Consider the following 20,123-nt stretch of genomic DNA (forward strand, 5'->3'; position numbering starts at 1 on the left):
TCTTATGAAAAAAAGTAATAATTGTCTAAAAAATACTGTTTAAAAGCATAACCCAGATCTCGTTTTGTCTCCTTTTGACAAATGTCTAAGGTTATTGTGTGAATTAATTTTTACAACAATGTCTAATATTCATAAACTTTACTAATTACTGGGACTAACATTTATTTGCGTCTATATGCATCCCCCGGTACAATGTATGAATTTGAATGTAAAGCTCTATAAAGTAGTAGTCTAGAATCAAACGTTTTTCCATAAGAATTAGATTCCTCATGATTCGCTCTTTCTCGAATCTATCCATTTTTAGAGTCCTAACTCTCTCACAAACAACTTCAGACTAATCATAATTTATTTTTGTAATAAAAATATATGCTAGTATACTATAGAAAAAAAAAAGAAAAAATAATATTGATTTAGAAACATTTTTATTGAACATAATTACAACAATAATATTCAATAATGCATTTTGTTATCATCAATATATTTCTATAGAACATCTAATGCTGATCGAAGTTTATTTATATGGAGAATATTTAATTTTCCAGCAAAACACAGCTGTTTCTCCTGCTTAAATTTGCTTAATGATATCACGTATCTAGCATACATAGTGTCCCATTCAAGACACAGTCTACAGCCAGCAGTTATTTCCACAGCCACAGTGGGTCCTCGTATATCGTTGCTGCTGCTGCTTTCGGGTCCATCATTAATCTCCAATAGTGTAAATGCACCACTCATTTTCTCTCCACTAATATCCTCTCAAATAAAAAACTGTTCTCTTTGAATTCAAGTCTCTTACTAATATGAATTGTAGTGAAAAACATTCCTTTTATTCAAATCCTAATCACCAATCAAGTTATAATCCCTCCTCTTGGCAAAGAGTGTGATGACCTGTAACTACTAGAAAAACCTGTTTGGTACATAGGAGTCCCAGAAGTAAAAGGCTATGTGAGAGGATACTCACTCTCTTTTGAAAAGGTGTAATGCCCCTCTAGAATAGAATTACCAGAAAAACCGGAAGGAACGTAAAGGCCGCAATAAACAGGATGGAACATAAAGTCCCTAAACTGCATAGATCTATTCTACTAACTCACCCATCCGATTCAACGTATCAGAGAACCCTACTATAAAAGTTTCAAGCTCCTATCAGCAAAAATGTGGAATTTTGTATTTTTTGCCAGAAGAAAGATCACGGTTGCGTGTTTATTTGATTTTTTTTTTTTTTTTTTTAGGGGTAGGCTAATCATATCGATCCAGTAGTCCTAGAATATCATGAGAGGGCTCATTCGAATGGAGATTAAAATTTATATTGTTCTTTTTAAGTGACCAAAAAATTGGAGGGCAACTTGGCCCCCTCCCTCGCTCATTTTTTCTCGAAGTCACCCAATCAAAATTTTGAGATAGCCATTTTGTTCAGCATAGTCGAAAATCTAATAAATATGTCTTTGAGGATGACTTAATCCCCCAAAGTTCCCGGGGGAAGGGCTGCAAATTATGAACTTTTGCTCATTGTCTACATTGTTGCCCATTGGTGGGGGTGGGTCGGAGGAGGAGGTTTAAGGGGGAGTATCTTTCCATTGAGTATGTTCCTTGGGGGAAGGGACATTTCTATGAAGGGGGCGCTGGATTTCCCAGCATTATGTGAAAGAAAGGAGCAACATTAAAACTTTTTGAAGTTACTTTGTTCTTTTTGAAGCTATGTTTTTCTTTTTGAAGCTATGTTTTTCTTTTTGAAGCTATGTTTTTCTTTTTGAAGCTATGTTTTTCTTTTTGAAGCTATGTTTTTCTTTTTGAAGCTATGTTTTTCTTTTTGAAGCTATGTTTTTCTTTTTGAAGCTATGTTTTTCTTTTTGAAGCTATGTTTTTCTTTTTGAAGATATGTTTTTCTTTTTGAATCTATGTTTTTCTTTTTGAATATATGTTTTTATTTTTGAATATATGTTTTTCTTTTTGAAGCTATGTTTTTCTTTTTGAAGCTATGTTTTTCTTTTTTAAGCTATGTTTTTCTTTTTGAAGCTATGTTTTTCTTTTTGAAGCTATGTTTTTCTTTTTGAAGATATGTTTTTCTTTTTGAAGCTATTTTTTTCTTTTTGAAGCTATTTTTTTCTTTTTGAAGCTATGTTTTTCTTTTTGTATCTATGTTTTTCTTTTTGAAGCTATGTTTTTCTTTTTGAAGCTATGTTTTTCTTTTTGAAGCTATGTTTTTCTTTTTGAAGCTATGTTTTTCTTTTTGAAGCTATGTTTTTATTTTTGAAGCTATGTTTTTCTTTTTGAAGCTATGTTTTTATTTTTGAAGATATGTTTTTCTTTTTGAAGCTATGTTTTTATTTTTGAAGCTATGTTTTTCTTTTTGAAGCTATGTTTTTCTTTTTGAAGCTATGTTTTTCTTTTTGAAGCTATGTTTTTCTTTTTGAAGCTATGTTTTTCTTTTTGAAGCTATGTTTTTCTTTTTGAAGATATGTTTTTCTTTTTGAAGATATGTTTTTCTTTTTGAAGCTATGTTTTTCTTTTTGAAGATATGTTTTTCTTTTTGAAGCTATGTTTTTCTTTTTGAAGCTATGTTTTTCTTTTTGAAGCTATGTTTTTCTTTTTGAAGCTATGTTTTTTCTTTTTGAAGCTATGTTTTTCTTTTTGAAGCTATGTTTTTCTTTTTGAAGCTATGTTTTTCTTTTTGAAGCTATGTTTTTCTTTTTGAAGCTATGTTTTTCTTTTTGAAGCTATGTTTTTCTTTTTGAAGCTATGTTTTTCTTTTTGAAGCTATGTTTTTCTTTTTGAAGCTATGTTTTTCTTTTTGAAGCTATGTTTTTCTTTTTGAATCTATGTTAGCGGGAAGTGTAATTTTTTTCCTATTATTTGATAAAGGAGACATTACGAGATTCCTCTCTTCTCCTTTGTACAAAATTTATATATATGTTTTTGTTAAATAAAGTCAAGTTCAAATACTCAAAATACTCAGAATCGAAAATAAATGGGATCTGCCTCAAGGAGAAGGCTCAGAGGCCCTTCGTTCCCCCATTTCTGAGGGCAGGGGAGGGGGGGTCAATTTTGGAGTGAAAACCAAAAATACTCAGAATCGAAAATAAATGGGATCTACCTCAAGGGCAAGGCTCAGAGGCCCTTCGTTCCCCCATTTCTGAGGGCAGGGGGGGGGGAGGGTCAATTTTGGCGGGCAAACCAAAAATACTCAGAATCGAAAATAAATGGGATCTGCCTCAAGGGGAAGGCTCAGAGGCCCTTCGTTCCCCCATTTCTGAGGGCAGGGGAGGGGGCGGCAATATTGGAGGGAAAATCTAAAATACTCAGAATCGAAAATAAATGGGATCTGCCTCAAGGGGCAAGGCTCAGAGGCCCTTCATTCCCCCATGTCTGCGGGCTGGGGAGGGGGGGGGTCAATTGTTGAAGAAAAACCAAAAATACTCAGAATCGAAAATAAAAGGGATCTGCATCAAGGGCAAGGCTCAGGGGCCCCTCCTTCTCCCTCAGAAAAATTTTGAGCAAGAAATGTCTGAAAAGTATTGTTTGGGGGATGGAGCGATGACAGATTGGATGTCTCAGACTGGTGATAGTGCTGTACCGTGGTACGAATTGCTTGTGAAAAACCCAAATGAATTAGTTGAAAATAAAGTTTTAACAAGAAATGTCTGAAAAGTATTTTTTTTAGGGGGTGGGGGCGATGACAGAGTGGATGTCTTAGACTAGTTATAGTGCTGTACTCTGGCATGAATTGCTTTCGAAAACCCGGATGAATTAGTTGAAAATAAACTTTTAACAAGAAATGTCTGAAAAGTATTTTTTTTGGGGGGGGGGGGTGAGGGCGAGGACAGAGTGGATGTCTGAGACTAGTTATAGTGCTATACTGTGGTACGAATTGCTTGTGAAAAACCCGGATGAATTAGTTGAAAATAAAGTTTTAACAAGAAATGTCTGAAAAGTATTTTTTTGGGAGATGGGACGATGACAGAGTGGATGTCTTACACTGGTGATAGTGCTCTACTGTGGTACGAATTGCTTTCGAAATCCCGGATGAATTAGTTGAAATAAAGTTTTAACAAGAAATATCTGAAAAGTATTTTTTTTGGGGGTGGGGGCGATGACAGAGTGGATGTCTTAGACTAGTTATAGTGCTGTACTCTGGCATGAATTGCTTTCGAAAACCTGGATGAATTAGTTAAAATAAAGTTTTAACAAGAAATGCTTTCGAAAACCCGGATGAATTAGTTTAAATAAAGTTTTAACAATAAAGGTCTGAAAAGTTATTTTTTGGGGGGGGGAGGCGATGACAGAGGGAGTGCTGTACTCTGGCATGAATTGCTTTCGAAAACCCGGATTAATTAGTTGAAATAAAGTTTTAACAAGAAATGTCTGAAAAGTATTTTTTTTAGGGGGTGGGGGGGGCGATGACAGAGTGGATGTCTTAGACTAGTTATAGTGCTGTACTCTGGCATGAATTGCTTTCGAAAACTCGGATGAATTAGTTGAAATAAAGTTTTAAAAAGAAATGTCTGAAAAGTATATTTTTTTTGGGGGGTGGGGGTGGGGGCGATGACAGAGGGGATGTCTTAGACTAGTTATAGTGCTGTACTCTGGCATGAATTGCTTTTGAAAACCCGGATAAATTAGTTGAAAATAAAGTTTGAACAAGAAATGTCTGAAAAGTATTTTTTTTTGGGGGGGATGGGGCGATGACAGAGTGGATGTCTTAGACTAGCTATAGTGCTGTACTGTGGTACGAATTGCTTGTGAAAAACCCGGATGAATTAGTTGAAAATAAAGTTTTAACAAGAAATGTCTGAAAAGTCTTTTTTTGGGGGATGGGACGATGACAGAGTGGATGTCTTAGACTAGTGACAGTGCTGTACTGTGGTATGAATTGCTTTCGAAAACCTGTATGAATTAGTTTAAAATAAAGTTTTAAAAAGAAATGTATTAAAAGTTTTTTTTTTTTTTTTTGTTAAACACAATTTGCTGAAATAAAAGCGGAACTATTAAAATCACAACTCAAGGTCAGTAAATAATTCCTTTTTTTTTGTTAAACACGATTGGCTGAAATAAAAGATGAAGTTTTAAAATAACAACAACTGAAGGTCAGTAAATAATTCCTTTGTTGTTTTTTTTTTGTTAAACACGAGCTATTGTAGAAAATAATTTCAAAGTACCAAGTCACATGATAGTTACACTATTTTAGAAAATAATTTCAAAGTACCAAGTCACATTATAGTTACGCTATTGTAGAAAATAATTTCAAAGTACCAAGTCACATTATAGTTACGCTATTGTAGAAAATAATTTCAAAGTACCAAATCAAATGATAGTTACGCTATTATAGAAAATAATTTAAAAGTACCAAGTCACATTATAGTTACTCTATTGTAGAAAATAATTTCAAAGTACCAAGTCACCTGATAGTTACTCTATTATAGAAAATAAAATCAAAGTACCAAGTCACATGATAGTTACGCTATTGTAGAAAATAATTTCAAAGTACCAAGTCGCATTATAGTTAACATATTGTAGAATATAATTTCAAACTACCAAGTCACATGATAGTTACTCTTTTGTAGAAAATAATTTCAGACTACCAAGTCACATGATAGTTACGCTTTTGTAAAAAATAATTTCAAAGTACCAAGTCATATGATAGTTACGCTTTTGTAGAAAATAATTTCAAAGTACAAAGTCATATTATAGTTATGCTATTGTAAAAAATAATTTCAAAGTACCAAGTCACATTATATATAAGCTATTGTAGAAAACAATTTCAAACTACCAAGTCACATGATAGTTACGCTTTTGTAGAAAATAATTTCAAAGTACCAAGTCACATGATAGTTACGCTTTTGTAGAAAATAATTTCAAAGTACCAAGTCACATTAAAGTTAAGCTATTGTAGAAAATAATTTCAAAGTACCAAGTCACATTATAGTTATGCAATTGTAGAAAATAATCTCAAAGTACCAAGTCACATGATAGTTACGCTATTATAGAAAATAATTTCAAAGTACCAAGTCACATTATAGTTACGCTATTGTAGAAAATAATTTCAAACTACCAAGTCACATGATAGTTACTCTTTTTTATAAAATAATTTCAAAGTACCAATTCAAATTATAGTTACTCTATTGTAGAAAATAATTTAAAAGTACCAAGTCACATTATAGTTACGCTATTGAAAAAATAATCTCAAAGTACCAAGTCAGATGATAGGTACGCTTTTGTAAAAAATAATTTCAAAGTACCAAGTCATATTATAGTTACGGTATTGTAGAAAATAATTTCAAAGTACCAAGTCAAATGATAGTTACACTATTGTAGAAAATAATTTCAAAGTACCAAGTCACATGATATTCACGGTATTGTAGAAAATAATTTCAAAGTACCATGTCATATGATAGTTACGCTATTGTAGAAAATAATTTCAAAGTACCAAGTCACATGATAGATAAGATATTTTATAAAATAATTTCATAGTACCAAGTCAAAAGATAGTTACTATATCGTAGAAATTAATTTCAAAGTACAAAATCAAATGATAGTTACGCTTTTATAGAAAATAATTTAAAAGTACCAACTCACATGATAGTTATGCTATTTTAGAAAATAATTTAAAAGTAACAAGTCACATTATAGTTACTATTTTTAAGAATATGGTGATAAAGAACACATTCTAATGAAAGTTAAGATATTGTAGAAAATGATGTCAAAATACCAAGTCATATAAAAGTTCTGCTATCGCTGAAAATAATTTCAAAAAACCAACACACATGATAGTTACACTCTTATCTAAATTTATTTCCATTTAAAATGTCACATTATAATTACGCTATTGTAGAAAATAATTTCAAAGTACCAAGAAATTTAATTCGGGAAATTATTAAAAAAAAAAAATTTAGACGGGGTTACGTGCGCGCACGTACCCCCGTCTAATTTTTTTTTTATTGCTATACAATTGCTATACAGGGGGCAAAATTCAATAGATACTATCTACTGATGAAGTTTTAATTATATTTGAAAGTCCAACTAATTGAACAAAAGAATAATAGCAATAATTACAGCAACAACTACTATGGCAAAGGGAAGGGAAGTAGAAAGAAAGAAAGATATACAGAGAAACGAAGGGAGTTAGATAATATTTAAAAAGAAAGGAAAGCATTTATAAAGAGAGAGAGAGAGAGAGAGAGACAGAGAAAAAAAGGAAGAGCTTTTCCTCTTTTCTTAGGGAAAGAATACTTCTGTTTTGTTTTTTTTTTATAGGTTTTCGTAACCGAGTTTTTTCTGTCCATTGGTTTTCTTGGTTCCGCTCTAAAGAGACCAGCTTTAGGGTGAATGCATGGACCAGAAAATCTCTCTATGGGATTTTGCTTAATATTTCAAAGGAGCCTAGTAAACCAAACTTAATAAAAACATCCCTTCTCCTTCATCTATCGGTTATTCAATCGAGATAAATGATATGATTAAATATGTCTTAGCAATATATTTGAGCTAGGACCAGGTATAAATGCAAGTCTAATATCAATTTTGAAGCGATGGAACCGTGGAAACGTGCTATTTTGGAAGATTGTCATTTCTTTATTGATATCAAGAAATATGAAAGGAGAATTTAGTAAGCAGTAAATAACCTATCCGTGACGCAAAAGGAAAAACATGTTAAAAAAAACAGGAGGATTTTATGAATTAGACGTGGTGAAGATGAAAAGTTGACGTCGGGTAACAAAAATATTGATCAGGTGGACATCTTCACTTGCCTTGGTAGCATCAAACAGTTCGTGGTAACGAACTGTAAGTAAGGAGCGACCCGGCTCTAAAACCGAAACTCTAAAAAACGGAATTTTGATATCAATAGAATCAAAAGAATCAAATTTTAATTCTGATTTCAAATATATAAGTTTCATCAAGTTTAATCTTACCCATCAAAAGTTACGCGCCTGAGAAAATTTGGATGATTTTCGAAAAAAGAGGGAAAGACTCCCTAAAAGTTATAAAACCTTAATGAAAATCACACCATCATATTCAGCGTATCAGAGAACCCGACTGTAGAGGTTTATAGATCCTATCTACAAAAATGTGGAATTTTCCAATTTTTGCCAGAAGAAAGATCACGGATGTGTGTTTATATATATATATATATATATATATATATATATATATATATATATATATATATATATATATATATATATATATATATATATATATATATATATATATATATATATATATATATATATATATATATATATGTTCCCCCCCCCCCAGGGGTGATCATATCGACCCAGTGGTCCTAGAATATCGTGGGAGGGCTCATTGGAACGAAAAATTAAAATTTCTAGTGCCCTTTTTAAGTGACAAAAAATGGAGGGCAACTAGGCCGCCTCCCACGCTCATTTTTTTCCCAAAGTCATGGGATAAAAATTTTGAGATAGCCATTTTGTTCAGCATGGTCGAAAATATTATAACTATGTCTTTTAGGATGACTTAATCCCTCGAAGTCCCCGGGGGGTAGGGCTGAAAGTTATGAACTTTACCCAATATTAACATATAGTATTGGTTATTGGGAAGTATACAGACGTTTTCTTACTTAAAACGAACAGAAATTATTCCGTATATGAAAGGGGCTGTCCCCTCCTCAGCGCCTCGGTCTTTACGCTAAAGTTTTTTATTGTTAAAAAACGATCAGAAATTAAATAAAAAAAAAGTTTATTAAACCGAAAGTAAGGAGCGACATTAAAACTTAAAACGAACAGAAATTATTCCGTATATGAAAGGGGCTGTCCCCTCCTCAATGCCTCGCTCTTTATGCTAAAGTTTGACTCTTTCTCACAACTCTATTTTTTAAAACAATAAAAAAATTTAGCGTAAAGAGCGAGGCGTTGAGGACAGCCCCTTTTATGTACGGAATAATTTCTGTTTGTTTTAAGTTTTAATGTCGCTCCTTACTTTCAGTTTAAAAAACTTGTTTTTTTTATTTAATTATTAGTAAAGACGCTGGGAGCAGTGAAGATGTTAAAAGTAGAATAGCCAAGGCTCAGGGTGTTTTTTCAGAGTTAATTTTTTTTTTTTTTGGCAGAATAGGAAGATAAGTCTGCAAACCAAGATTAAAATATTGGAAGCTACAGTGATGACAGTGGTCAAATATGGTTCTGAAGCATGGGTGCTTTGAAAAGCAGATGAAGATTTGCTAGATGTTTTCCAGAGAAATTACTTACGGATTGTTTTGGGTACCCGGTTGACTGACCGTATTTCAAACAGTAGGCTGTACGACAAGTGTGGTTCAACCTCGCTTTCTAGGGTTATAGTGAGAGAAAGGTTGAGATGGCTAGGGCACGTCCTGTGGACGAAGGATGGCAGATTACAGAAAATTGTCCCTTTCGGCCAACCACCTAGGGCTAAACGGAAAATAATGCAAAATATTAGCAAAATATAGCCCGCGGTTAGGATCGGAGAATTTCATAAAGAAATATTTAAGGCAAATGGGAACTTCCTGGAAAGGTGTAAAGAGGGAGGCTTAGAGTAGATTGGGATGGAGGAGGAGCGTGCGTAGATGTGTTGGTCTCAGGTGACTTGGTGCTGCGGTGAGTTATTATTATTATTATTAGTAGTAGTAGTAGTAGACGGGGGTGACAAGATATGAAGCTCTAATTCCTGTTACGAAGTGCTCCGAGGTCACTCAATAAGTATCATAAAAAGTGATTTCAAGGCTTCTTCCTTTATCTTGAATTCATTGGGGCAGTTTTTAACTGAATCTCAAGAAAACATCTCATCCTACAGTATTTGGTTTGCCTAATTTCTTCTTAGGTAACCTTATTGGACCAGAACCAGCTATTTTTTGAGTCGATTCCAATTAATTTAGATTCTAGATTTTGATCTTCCGTTTTTTTTTATCGTGATCTAAGTCGTGTAGATTTTGATCTTCCGCGTCGATGTCGTTTCATCCGCGGTAAGTGCTATTTATTTTGTCGCTTTTTGCTGATATTTACTTATCCAGTGTTTTGATTTGTTGTTTATCTTTATTCTGTTTTCTTTATTCTGTCGAGTGTTGTATTAGCCTACTTGTTCATTTTTAGTTCGTTGCTCCATCTTTAGAGCGATTTGCTTCCTTTTTTTTATAGATGGTTTATAAAAATACTGAATTTAATAGCCCGACTATTTAATAGGAGCAACATTAAAATTTAAAACAAAAAAAATATTCCGTATATGAGGGGGTTTCCCCTCATCAGTACCTTGCCCTTTACGCTAAAGTTTGACTTTTTGTTTCAATTCTTTAAGAACGATTCCTGAGACACAAGGGCTGTCTAATTAGAATAAGATTTTTTTTTAAGTTCTGAAAAACTTTAGCGTGAAGAGTGAAATATTGAGAAGGGGGCAACCCCCCTTCATATAAAGAATATTTTTTGCTCGTTTTAAGTTTCAATGTTTCTCCTTACTTTCAGTTGAAAATAATCGTTTATTTATTTGATATTGGATAAAATCTTAATTATGTTTCAGCCCCTCCCCTTCAGTGGCAACCTGGGATGAACCAGTCTACTATACGGACTGAACCAGTCTACTATAAGGGTTGAACCAGTTTACTATAGGGACTGAATCAGTCTACTATACGGACTGAATCAGTCTACTATACGAACTGAACCAGTCCACTATACGGGATGAATCAGTCTACTATACGGGATGAATCAGTTTACTATACGGACTGAACCAGTCTACTATACGGACTGAACCAGTCTACTATACGGGATGAACCAATCTACTATACGGACTGAACCAGTTTACTATACGGACTGAACCAGTCTACTATACGGACTGAACCAGTCTACTATATGGGATGAACCAGTCTACTATACGGACTGAGCTGGATCTTTAATATTCACTGTTTACCCATGCTCTAAAAATAGCCGTGGTGTACGCTGCTACTATTAGAAAGTGTAGACTTGGCACCGATAAGTTCTTATTATCTTGAAACAAAAGCCATGAAGCGACCTGTCAATCATTTTAATTCTGGATACGTTTTTGGAATGAGTGGAACAAACAAAAGAACGGAATTGTCAATATTTTGCAGTCACAACTTTGTTACAACTATTGTGTTAATAAAGATTAGTAAAATTCCAATGACCACTGTTAACTTATTAAGCAGCGTTTTCAGAAAAAGTTCAAATCTCACTGAGTTGCTCAGAGTGTTGTAATTAATGAATCGATATCGAATGACGCCGCAAAGTTGGGTAAGGTTTATATTAACGGACTATTCAGGTAGCTAAGAAATAAACGTACCTCTATAGCACAGTATATATAATAGCTGTATGATCTTTCCCTATCTCACCCATTATAAAAACCCCGACCGAGGGGCGAGTGTTCCAGATAACGTATAACCATAAATGGAAGAACATCTTTGCATGGGTAATTAATTCAGATCTCTCTAGAATGCAGACTTAGCTTTAACATTGGCAAACTAACTTTGAAGAAATCAATTTTAAATTTATTTATTCTCGTGTATACTTCAAAATTGGTAGTTAATAGTGCAACGTTTTTATTAGATGTTTTTATAATTAAAAATAGGTTTCGAAGTCTCAAGTTAGTTTCAAAGGCATTTTGAGAAAGTTTCTGCCAAAATACGTGTTCCAGTGTAATTGGACCGCTGATGGCAGATCAAATGACAGGAGCTGTTTGTACGCGCCGATATATATATATATATATATATATATATATATATATATATATATATATATATATATATATATATATATATATATATATATATATATATATATATATATATATATATATATATATATATATATATATATATATATTCTACGAAAACTTTACGAAAAAGAGTTTTTTTTTAAAGAAAAGTAAAGGCCATATTAAACTTAAGATCAGTAGAAATAGAAGCCTACAATAACTCAAACTCAAAACGACCAAAAATTATTATTAAAGAATAAAAAAGGAAAGGAGAATAATTGATATGGCTGTAACACTGCATATAAATTTATATAAAAGTATATACGGTTGGCTGTAGTAATGCAAAAGGTAAATACAACATTGGTTTAAGAATGGAAAGAAAAACAAAGAATGAATTTACAACGATAACCAAGTTAAAAATAAGTTTTAATTAAACAATGCCATAATATGATGACATTTGATTATGAGATTTGGCGCTTCCCATTGATATTTCAGTTTTAAAAGTTTTATCAATTTTCTGAAAGCTCCCTAAGAATTTTACGAAAAACACTTCTTAACAGACGTTTGGTATTTTCTTGGATAGAGCTATGTGGCAATTTTTACAACAGCAAACAATAATTGGACTCAATAAGGAACCCTTATTACTATCTAAATTCACAAAGTGTAAAGATTTCCAAACAGAGGTTTTTATTGTTTAAAGTTCAGAAAAGGTCTGCCCATTTCATACGATAGCATCGATTGAAAACGAAACTAGTCTTATGTTGGCTCTCCGCCAAAACAGGTAATTAGCCTTTTCAAGTGTCACAGGAACTACAATCTGAGAAAATAAATATCACGACTTAAAAAAAAAGAAAAATCATAAACCATCCAGGGGCGGATCCAGGGGGGGGGGCCAGGGGTGCCCCCCCCTAAAGTAGTGTAATTTACCTAATTAACGCAAGTTTGCATTAATTAAACTTACTCTTAACGCAAGATTATCGGATCAACCTATTTTACGCCCCCCCCCCTAACAAATCCTGGATCCGCCACTGAAACCATCACACCTATTCCACCAGTTATTAGAAGAAGAAAAAAATTCCTTATTTTCACAAATTTCATCAACCCCCCGCCCCCTTTTTTTTTTATAAAATCCTACATAGGCCAATCAGTTGAGTCCACTGTATATAGATAATAGATTAAGTCATAATTTGTATATAAATTAAGTCATACCTGTGAGATGGGACAGTTGCAAACCACTTGGCCGGCTCACCAAGTTTTTTTCTGCTTTCGCAATTACGAATAATGCAATTTCTAACCATTTCTCATTAATTGACGCATACACACTAACCCGCTAATGCATAAATAAGTGGGAGGAGCTTTTTGGTCGCACCGAGAATGAAGAGCCAGAAATCATCTGCGGTAAACTAACTGCCTAATTATATAAACTGTGCTCTATAGTCAGAAATTCATCGTGAATCCAAGTTTACCATGCATTTGCGCCAGAAATTAACTTTACCTCCACCACTATATATACCAATTCAGAGTATATATTTGCGCATTAGGGGGGTGGGGTAAATTTCAAACTTACCTCTATAGTCAGATTTGCATCCTGAACCCAAATTTAACATACATTTGCGTCAGAAATCAACTTTACCCCCCCCCTCCATAATGTGCAAATATATAGCCTGAATTAGAATATACCCTGAATTGGTATATATAGGGGCGGGGGAAAAATTCATTTCCACCGCAAAATCATATTAAATTTGGATTCAGGATACAATTCTGACTATAGAGGTAAGTATATTTCTTAGTTACCTGAATATTCCGTTAATATAAATCTTACCCCGGAAGACGCATTTGGCAAATAGTAAAAAGAAGAAAAATAAAGCTTTTATCAGCGACATTCAGACAGCGGTATTTGTATTTTAAGAATCAGTTTGATGGACCTGATACTGAAAAGTGTTAGAAATTTTATATTGTATTAAATGATCAACTGCTAGCTTAAGTTTCAAGTTTTAATGTTGCTCCTTACTTTCATTTGAACGTTTTTTTATTTAGTTCCTTAATGTTTGTCAAATAACACCGGGAGATCCTGCTCCCTTCCATGGAAAATTCCTTCCCTTCACGGAAAATTCTTCCAAACGAAGTTCCTCCCACATTAAATTCCCTAACGGAAAATTCCCTCCAGCTAATTCAATTTTCACTGAAAATCCCACCGGAATATGTCTTGCAGACGATTCCGCCTGAAAAGTTCCTCATAGCTTACTTTTGTTTGAAAAAGATTTTAATTTCTGATAGTTTTTAAATCATGCCAAAGATTTACTCCGTGGAAATTTTTTCGCGGAAATGGGAAATTCTTCCCCATTTTCCCGAAAATCCATTTTCCCGAAAATCCATTTTCCCGCAAAATGGGGATGCGAATTTTTTCCCATCCCCAGTGGAAAGTTGCCCCCGCGGAAAATTCCCCCAGGGAGAATTTCACAAGATGATTCCCTCATGGAAAATTTCTCCCGTGGAATTCCTCCATGAAGAATCTATCCCATGGAAGATCCCCAGCCACAGAATAATCCTCTAGACAATTCTAACTCCATTAAAAATTTACTTGGAACATCCCCGCATGTAAAATTGAGTTGGCATAGACAAATTAAGACAAATATAAAGAATTTCTAATGGGGATTCTGGCAAATTCACCCAGTGAAAAATCTCCACTGGATAGTTCACCTTCGGAAACTTCCTTCCCCACGGAAAACTTTTACCGTAAAAAATCCCCCCAATTAGACACCGCCCTTCCAAACAAATATCTCTATATTTCGCAATAACAAATACTACACGTAAATAATCGACAAATTTTGTAGCTTACACTCCTTTCCCCAGGGACTCTGGTGGGTCATGTTCTCCCCTAAGGCATACTTATTGGGCCTTTCAACTGTGCTGAACAAAAAGACTGTCTTTGAATTTTGATCAGACAACTTTGGGTAAAAAGGGTGTGTAAGGGGGCTACTTGCCCTCCAATCTTTTTAGTCACTTAAAGAGGGCAATAGAACTTTGGTTTCCAATCAAAGAAGCCCTCTCTCGATCTTACAGGACTGCTGGTTCGACACGATCACTCCTGGGAAAAAACAAAGTAAAAAACAAACAAAATAAACACACATCAGTGTTCTTTCTTCTGGCAATTAAATAAAAAAAACAAGTTTTTTTAACTGAAAGTAAGGAGCGATATTAAAACTTAAAACGAACAGAAATTATTCCGTACATGAAAGGGGCTGTCCCCTCATCAACGCCTCGCTCTTTACGCTAAAGTTTTTCATTGTTTAAAAAAAATAGAGTTGTGAGAAAGTCAAACTTTAGCGTAAAGAGTAAGGTGTTGAGGAGGGGACAGCCCCTTTCATACACGGAATAATTTCTGTTTGTTTTAAGTTTAATGTCGCTCCTTACTTTAAGTTAAAAAAATTGTTTTTTTTATTTATTTTTTGAAGAATTTTGAATAAATACAGGTTTCTATCTTGGTTTACATTACATGAATAACTAAAACAAAATTTTCATATTAATTTACTTTTATTTGGTTAAATAGCTTTCTCGAACCTTGTTTAATTTTATTTGCGAACGTTTTTAATAATAATAAATATCCGTAACTTACGAATTAACTTACGTAACGAACTTCTATATTAATATATTTTTATTACGTATATTAGGGGGTTCGCACCCTAGTCAATACCTTGCTCTTTAAGCGAAAGTTCAAATTTTGTTCCAATTCTTTAAAAATGACCGCTTAATCACACAGGCCGTTAATGAGAATAAATAACTCTTATGAAAGTACTAAAAAATCTCTGGCTTAAACAGTGAGTTATTGACTAGGGGGTGAACCCAATCATATATGTAATATTTTCTGTTCGTTTAAAGTTTTGATGTTGCTGCTGTTGCAGTTGAAAAACTTGTTTTTATATATTTAATTTCTGATCTTTTTTAAATAATGCTGGGAAGTCCGGCGTCCCCTTCATATCAATGTCCCTTCCTCCACGAAAACTTCCTTCGTGGAAAGATCCTCCTACATAACCCCCGACCCCATGCACGTACGCAGGAATTTGTTTCGGGGGGGGGCAATTTGTTTCGGGGGGGGGGGCAGATCCTTCAAACCCATTATTCTCTGAGAAAAATCAGAAAATTATGGGAAAATGAAAAAAATCGGGAGATTTCGGGGGGGGGGCGGGCCAAGAGCCCCCACCCTAATTACGTCCCTGCCCGAACCCCCCCCTACCAGGAAAAATCTCCCCTGAAAACGTCTGTACTGTATACTTCCCAATAACCAATACTGTATGTTAACATTGGGTAAAGTTTATAACTTTCAGCCCTCCTCCCGGGATCTTCGGGGATTAAGTCATCCTAAAAGACATACATATAATATTTTCGAACATGCTGAACAAAATGGCTATCTCAAAATTTTGATCAGGTGACTTTGGGAAAACAATGAGCGTGGGAGGGGGCCTAGTTGCCCTCCATTTTTTTTTGTCAATTAAAAAGGGCCCTATAACTTTTAATTTCCGTTCAATTGAGACCCTCCAAGATATTCTAGAACATTTGGGTTGATACGATCCTCCCTGGGAAAAAGAAAAAAAAAAAAAAATAAACACGAATCCGTAATATTTCGTCTGGCAAAAAATGGAAAATTCCGCATTTTTGTAGATAAGAGCTTGAAATCTCTAAATTAGGGTTTTCTTATACACGAAATGTGATGGTGTGATTTTCATTCAGGTTATATAACTTTTAGAGCGTCTTTTCCCCTTTTTTCGAAAATCAGCCAAATTTTCTCAGGCGCTTAACTTTTGATAGGTTCCCTTAAAAAGGGCACTATAACTTTTAATTTCAGTTCCAATGAGCCCTCCCATAATATTCTAGGATTACTGGGTCGATACGATCACCCCTGAAAAAAAAAAAAAAAAAAAAAAAAAAAAAAAACAAAAAAAAAAAAAAACACCCAATCATGTTCTTACTTCTGTCAAAAAATTGAAAAATACACATTTTTGTATATAGGAGCTTGAAGCCTCTACAGTAGGGTTCTCTGATGCGCTGAATATGATGGTGTGATTTGCATTAAGGTTCTATAGCTTTTTGAGAGTCTTTCCCCCTTTTTTTAAAAATCAGCCTAATTTTCTAAGGCGAGTAGCTTTTGATGGCTACGATTAAAATTAACTAAACATATACCTTTTAAATCACAATTAAAATTTTATTCTTTTGGTGTATCTTTTGGTATAAAAATTATGTTTTTTAGAGTTTTAGTTACCATTGAGCCGGGTCGCTCCTTACTTACAGTTCGTTACCACGAATTGTTTGAAAATACAAAATCCCACATTTTGTGTATAGGAGCTTGAAACCACTACAGTAAGGTTCTCTGGCGTGCTGAATATGAAGGTGTGATTTTCATTAAAATTGCTTAAATTTTAATGGGTGTTTTACCCCCTGTTTAAAAATTGGACTAATTTCATCAGGCTCGTCGCTTGTGATGGGTAACATTAAACTCAATGAATTTTATATGTTCGGAATCAACACCAAAATAAAACTTCAATTCTTTCAATATATCTATAGTTATCAAAAATCATAGTTTTGGTTACTATTGAGCCGCGTCGCCCCTTACTCACAGTTCTATTACCACGAACTCTTTGATATGGTCACACTCCATTCGGAATCCTTATCAATGTTCTTCCAGAACTGAAGATGAGAAACTTTGGTTTTCTTTTACGAAATTCAGAAGAATAAAAGCCAACTCTGAATTTGAGAGAGATAGTGGGATATGATCACTATATTTACCTTCCAGACCAAATTTAACCATTTTATCTGAATTGCAAGGATCAAGGAACATTGCAGGGTAAAGACTAGGAGTACTCCCAGAAATTCAAGTAAACAGGTAATTTTTTTTGGAATGAATGTTTAGCCAATGAGTAAGACAGAAACAAATTTCAAGGAGTCCTGATTGACAAGTTGTCAATATTTATTAAACTCTTTAAATTCAAACATTCTCCTTTATCTTTATTTTGTATGTATTGTCTGATTTAGCGTATTGCTTATGGTTCTTTTATTGTTTTATTATTGTATTGTGTAGCCCACAACAAGCCAAGCTTGGGCCAAATAACCCTGTCATGTTTGTAATAGTGTTTTAGTACGAATAAAATGATTATGATGATGTATTTTTAGAAGACTAAACACCAAATTTAAGCCCAAGATTTGGAAGCAAGGCAGATAAGAATCCCCGAATCCCGCAAATGCTTCCATATTCAAAAATTCTCTCGAGAAATTTTTGTCAAGACAACAGAAGCCTTCTGTCTTTAGACAGGAACAGGTTTGGACAACACCACACAGACACTAATAGTGCATTTACACATTGCGGAAATCCGTCCGGATTTAACAATCCCTGCGGGATTCCGTGCGTTTTCGTGCTTGAAAACACTCTAGCTTTCCGCAACGATTTGGTCAAATCAGGACGGATTCTTGGCAAAGTTTTTAAATGTGTAAAACCATGACTATGGATCATCAAAAACTTCATCATCTTCTAACTTTGGTTCAAGGCTACCCCAGCTTGTATGATACTTCTCACCCAGGCTATAAGAAAACCCAAAAAAATGGTGTTATTTGACTCTATTGCTAAATAGCTTTCAAAGCAGGGTCACGTTGATACATTTATTTAAAAACTTTGCCTTAAAACGTCGTGTATTCTGGGCTATCGCTCAAAAAGATACGGAGGGATTTCCGCATGGATTTAGTTTTTTTTTTGTTTTTTTTTAACGTGTAACTTGTTTTGCAATTTTTTTATGTGTTTTTACTTAATGCAAAGTTGAATTCAGTAGAAATCGGTTGCGAATAATTTTAGCAAATGCAACACTGTTTATTATTTATCTATACTGCCAATCCCATTATATGATGCATAACACTCAAGCCTGGTCCTTATTTAACTATTTATGCGGCTATATAACAAAAATAAACAGTATATATAATGACAATAGAAAAAAGAGAGGAAATATTTAAATACTTAAAAATTTCAAAACCTTTGGCTCTAATAAACGGAAACTTTGGCCGTGATAATTCAAAAGATATACTACGGTGTAATATGAAAATTTTTAGAAGAAAACTAGAAAATTCCAATGAACAATAAAGAAAGTGGCCTGAGGCCATTTTAATGACTGATTTGTTAGAAAAGGTCTTATCAGAAGCTCCACTTTTCCAACATTTTTGCAAACGGTCAAAAGGTGATATAACACCTTTAAGAAATTCAGAAAAATATAAGGCACCGTTTAGCTGCCCAGCTGAGTTATTTTGTCTCAAAGATAGATATATATGTAAAGAAATATATACAAATGAATAGAAGCAATGCAAATACAAAGTTGAAAAACAGTAAACAAATGAAATGAATCGTGATTAATAAGAAAATAACGGAAAAAAAAAAATATTAGTGAATATAAAAGTAAAGAAATAAACAAATAAAATGAACGATAAACAACAAAAAATGGAAACAAACAGATTCAACGAAAAATAAAGATAGTAAAGCATATTAAAATAAAATAATAAGAGTATTTAAATATATCCTTGAAAAATGTATTACAAAACTTGAAATTACAATTGGTGTTCCCTGAAGAAATTATACGCTGATCTTTCAGACTAATTTTTCTTGCTTTTTAAAAAGACGCTGTCTAAACTTGAATCTTTTTTTCTGAGCATACTCATAAGAATTGAAAAGCAGAAAAGATGAAATATTTCCTGTGTAAAATTTCTACAGTATTTTCAAGGTAAAATGCCTGATTTCAGAATCAACTTATGCTGAATTCACAAATGTGGTTAGCTTTACATAAAGTCAATTTCGACAAATTATAATTTGTTTCCTTTCTTATGAGTAGTTTTGACTGGTCGAAAATGACGATGTCTATAAATTGGTGTCTAGCAAGGCCCATATGAGGATGGGCTTTAGAGAATCAAAATGTTCAATGGAGCACATGTTTAAAGTCATAGGTCAGGGGCTCACCCAGGAATTTTTCCTTGTTGGCAGCTGCCCAAGTTGGAGGAGAATTTTACCATCTTCCGTTAGAACTTCGCCCTGTGCTCAATTTTGAGAGTTTATTTGGGGAACAATGAGTTTTTGGCGATAATAGAGCTAAGCTTCCTGCTTCCATATTAATTCTTGTACCATTGGTAAGGAATAAAGATTGAAAATTCACCTCATCAAAAATGCTAGGTTTCAGAATACGAAACTCAAACCCAAACTCAAATACTAGTTCTTTTTTTATATCTTTTTACGATTATCTGACATAATTGTGCGACGACTGTTTTTTTTTCCTATTTTTATTGTTTGTTAACAAATGGGTCAATAAAATACAACAGCTAAATCTCCATATAACCCCAACAAAACAAAAATAAACATTACCACTTACATTTAAAATTCATCCCGACGCAAATTAGCATGTTTGGAACGACTCAATAACATCTATTTGCTATTAGTA

The 20,123-nt window shown here is 33.6% G+C and overlaps 1 protein-coding gene across 2 annotated transcripts in view; it reads right to left on the reverse strand.

The window, feature by feature from the left end:
• The window catches only part of LOC148952821 (protein Skeletor, isoforms B/C-like), a 258,085-nt gene that overhangs the window by 92,477 nt on the left and 145,485 nt on the right, over nucleotides 1-20,123 (reverse strand). The gene's annotated exons all lie outside the window — the stretch shown is intronic.

The sequence above is a fragment of the Artemia sp. Qi Xiang Cuo genome, chromosome 4 (assembly GCF_049724085.1).
Source record: "Artemia sp. Qi Xiang Cuo chromosome 4, ASM4972408v1, whole genome shotgun sequence".
NCBI lineage: Eukaryota > Metazoa > Arthropoda > Branchiopoda > Anostraca > Artemiidae > Artemia > Artemia sp. Qi Xiang Cuo.